Source organism: Arachis hypogaea, chromosome 11 (genome assembly GCF_003086295.3).
Source record: "Arachis hypogaea cultivar Tifrunner chromosome 11, arahy.Tifrunner.gnm2.J5K5, whole genome shotgun sequence".
Lineage (NCBI taxonomy): Eukaryota > Viridiplantae > Streptophyta > Magnoliopsida > Fabales > Fabaceae > Arachis > Arachis hypogaea.
The window spans coordinates 103,247,848-103,252,598 of NC_092046.1; positions in this window are offsets into that span (position 1 = coordinate 103,247,848).

Below are 4,751 nucleotides of genomic sequence, written 5' to 3' on the forward strand. Positions count from 1 at the left end.
TTTTGCTTGCAGAGATGATTAAAAATAATGAATCTATGAAGGACTTCAAAAGGGCAAGAAAGGCTTCTGCAGCCCAAAACGTCTCGGCCAAGGGGGCCGGGGAGGGGTCGTCCCAGGTTTAGTCGAAGCCGGCCGTACAGAGCTCACCGGGGGCGAGAAAGGTAATCCTTACTCCCCGGGTTCATTTGCTCGATCCTCTACAAGCTTCTGTGGCTACTTCTGGTGCTTCTCCAAACAAAAAACAGAAGACAAGTGAGCCTTTTAACCTCGACGCCCCTGATTTTGATGCGGTTGAGTTTGTTGATCAGCAGATTGGTCCTTATGGTACCATCCCTACTGATGACGTCTCTTTTCTTCGCCATTTAGACTTCATAACTCAGAGCAGCATAAAAATGGCACATATGGGAGCTGCTATGTACCGTACTGTCCAAGATCTTCCCCTTCATGCTACTAAGGCCTTTATGGAAGAGGCTAAGCGGGAGTTTGATAGAATGAAAGGTTTGAAGGAGGAGTGGTGCACGAATTGTGAATCACACTTTTTACAACTCGTACAACTAACCAGCAAGTGCACTAGGTCGTCCAAGTAATACCTTACGTGAGTAAGGGTCGAATCCCACGGAGATTGTTGGCTTGAAGCAATCTATGGTTATCTTGTAACTCTTAGTCAGGATATCAATTATATTTATCAGTTTGAATTGCGAGAAATAAAAGATCATGAAATAAATACTTGTTCTGCAGTAACGGAGAATATGTTGGAGTTTTGGAGATGCTTTGTCTTCTGAATCTTTGCTTTCCCCTTGTCTTCTTCTTCAAGCATGCAAGGTTCCTCCTATGGCAAGTTGTATGTTGGTGGATCACCGTTGTCAATGGCTACCATCCGTCCAATCAGTGAAAATGGTCCAGGTGCACTGTCACCGCCCGGCTAATCATCAGTCGGTTCTCACTCATACTGGAATAGGATCCGTTGGTCCTTTTACGTCTGTCACTACGCCCAACCTTTGTGAGTTTGAAGTTCGTCACAGTCATTCAATCCTTGAATCCTACTCAGAATACCACAGACAAGGTTTAGACTTTCCGGATTCTCAAGAATGCTGCCAATGGATTCTAGCTTATACCACGAAGATTCTGATTAAGGAACCCAAGAGATACTTATTCAATCTAATGCAGAATGGAGGTGGTTGTCAGGCACGCCTTCATAGGTTGAGAATGGTGATGAGTGTCATGGATCATCCCATTCATCATATTGAAGTGCAAATAAATATCTTTAGATAGAAATAAGCGTGTTTCAATGGAAAACAGAAGTAATTGTATTAATTCATCGAGACACAGCAGAGCTCCTCACCCCCAACAATGGAGTTTAGAGGCTCATGCCGTCAAAGAGTACAAAGTTCAGATCTAAAATGTCATAAGATACAAAATAAATCTCTAAAAGTTGTTTAAATACTAAACTAGTAACCTAGGTTTACAGAAAATGAGTAAACTAAGATAGATAGTTCAGAAATCCACTTCTGAGACCCACTTGGTGTGTGCTGGGGCTGAGACTTAAGCTTTACACATGCTTAGGCTGTTTCTGGAGTTAAATGCCAGGTTGTAACCTGTTTTGGCCGTTTAACTCCAACTTGTAACTTGTTTCTGGCGTTTAACGCCAGACTGCAACATCAAACTGTCGTCGAACGCCAGTTTACATCGTCTATCCTTGAGCAAAGTATGGACTATTATATATTGCTGAAAAGCCCTAGATGTCTAATTTCCAACGCAATTGAGAGCGCGCCAATTGGACTCTTGTAGCTCCATAAAATCTATTCTGAGTGCAGAGAGGTCAGAATCCAACAGCATCAGTAGTCCTTTCTCAGCCTGAATCAGATTTTTCCTCAGCTCCCTCTATTTCAACCAGAAAATACCTGAAATTATAGAAAAATACACAAACTCATAGTAAAGTCTAGAAATATGAATTTTTCCTAGAAACTAATGAAAATATACCAAAAACTAACTAAAACATACTAAAAACTACATGAAATTAACCCCAAAAAGTGTATAAAATATTCGCTCATCACAACACCAAATTTTAACTGTTGCTTGTCCCCAAGCAACTAGATAAATAAAATAGAATACAAATAAGTCAAGAAGTAATAATATCTCAGAGTTTTTGAGTGAAGCTCAGATTCTAATTAGATGAGCGGGACTAGTAGCTTTTTGCTTCCGAACAGTTTTGGCATCTCACTTTATCCATTGAAGCTCAGAATGATTGGCATCTATAGGAACTTAGAATTCAGATAGTGTTATTGATTATCCTAGTTCAGTATGTTGATTCTTGAACACAGCTACTTTATGAGTCTTGGCCGTGGCCCTAAGCACTTTGTTTTCCAGTATTACCACTGGATACATAAATGCCACAGACACATAATTAGGTGAACCTTTTCAGATTGTGACTCAGCTTTGCTAAAGTCCCCAATTAGAGGTGTCCAAGGTTCTTAAGCACACTCTTCTTTTTGCTATGGACCTTGACTTTAACCGCTCAGTCTCAAGTTTTCACTTGACACCTTCACGCCACAAGCACATGGTTAGGGACAGCTTGGTTTAGCCGTTTAGGCCAGGATTTGATTCCTTTAGGCCCTCCTACCCACTGATGCTCACAGCCTTGGATCCTTTTTATTACCCTTGCCTTTTGGTTTTAAGGGCTATTGGCTTTTTCTGCTTGCTTTTTCTTTTTTTTTCTTTTTCTTTTATTTTTGCCATTTTTTTTTGCAAGCTTTTGTATTCACTGCTTTTTTTTGCTTCAAGAATCATTTTTATGATTTTTCAGATTATCAGATAACATTTCTCCTTTTTCATCATTCTTTCAAGAGCCAATATATTTAACATTCATAAACATCAAATTCAAAAGACATATGCACTGTTCAAGCATTCATTCAGAAGACAAAAAGCATTGCCACCACATGTAAATAATTAGAATTTTTCTTATTAAAAACTCGAAAAATATTGCCTCCTTATTCTAAAGAAAATCTGCTATTTTATTCATGTTTAATGATGATGAGAAAAATAAATTATAGCTTAATTGGAGATAAAATCAAAATATAGATACTAATTACTACTACTCATATATAACTTCTAAGGTAAAACTCAAATAAGAACAATTATCACAGAGTTAAGGCTAAGATTAGAACTCAACAACCTTGAATTTGGGAGGTGGATGCCTCTTTAGTCTGTGGAGTGCTTGACCCTTCAAGAGATAGTTTCTGACGCTTTAATTCCTTCACTTCACGCCCTTGCTCTTCTTGTTCTCTAAACAATTTACAGAGCATGCTGTTTTGATTTTGCTGTTCTTCCTTCAGTTGATCCACAACTTCTTGCAACTTGGTGACAGATGCTTCTAGGCGCTCCCAGTATTCAATTTGAGGGATTTCCGGGAGGAACTCCTCTGCTTTTCTCTTGATGGGGTCGTCCTACACTTGTTGTCCTTCCATAGACTTTTTGGTGATTGGTTGCTAAACTGAGATATACTTATCTACTCCCATCTTTATCCCAGCATCTTTACATAACAGAGAAACTAAGCTTGGATAGGCTAATTTGGCATCCTTGGAGTTCTTGTTTGCAATTTTGTAAAGCTCACAAGCAATCAGCTAATGAACTTCCACTTCTTTTTCCAGCATAATGCAATGAATCATCACTGCTCTTCTGATGGTGACTTCAGAGCGGTTGCTAGTGGGCAGAATAGAGCGCCCAATGAAGTCCAGCCAGCCTCTGGCGACTGGTTTGAGATCTCCTCTCTTGAGTTGGTTCGGGGCACCCTTTGTGTTGGTTGTCCACTTGGCTCCAGGGAGGCATATATCCTCTAGGATTTTATCCAAGCCTAGGTTTGATCTCATCATTCTCCTATTAAAGGGGTCTGGGTCATCTTGCAGTTGAGGCAGCTTGAAGATCTCCCTTATTTTATCAGGGTGGGTGTGAACAACCTTCCCTCTGACCAAAGTTCTATAGTCATAGAATGCGGTTCCAGCTATCCTCTGCCTGTCCGTCTGCCATAGATTAGCATAGAATTCTTGAACCATGTTTCTTCCCACCTTTGTTTCAGGATTAGCTAGGACTTCCCAGCTCCTGTTTTGAATTTGCTCTTGGATCTCCGGATATTCATCTTCTTTCAGATCAAATTTAACTTTCGGGATCACTGACCTTAGACTCATTATTTTGTAAAAATGGTCTGAATGTTCTTTGGTTATGAACTTCCCTTGATTCCAAAGTGATTTTGGAATATTGTTTTTCTTGCCTCTTGAGTCGGTTTGTTTTCCCTTAGGAGCCATGATCTTAGTGGGTATTGGTTTAGTGATCACGGATAAACACACCAAACTTAGAGGTTTGCTTGTCCTCAAGCAAAAGAAAGCAAATGAGAGGGAAAGAGGGAGAGCCAAGCACAACTTGTGGAGGAGAGGGGGAGAGGCCGAACCAATATTTAAAGGGAAGGGGGGGTGGGTTTCGAAAATTTTTTGAAAAAGATATGGTAGTTAAAGTGATTTGGAAAAGATAAGTATGATAGTAAAAGATATGATTTAAAATTGAAAAGATATGAAAGATATTTGAAAAAGATAAATCTGAATTTTGAAAAAGATGATGTGAAGATTTAAAAAAGATATTGATGAGTTGAAAAGATTTGAGAAGGAAAATAGATAGATTTATTTTGAAAAGGATTTGAAAATAATTTGAAGGGGATTAAGAAAAAGGGTTTATGTATTAAGATACATTTGATATCTTTTGAA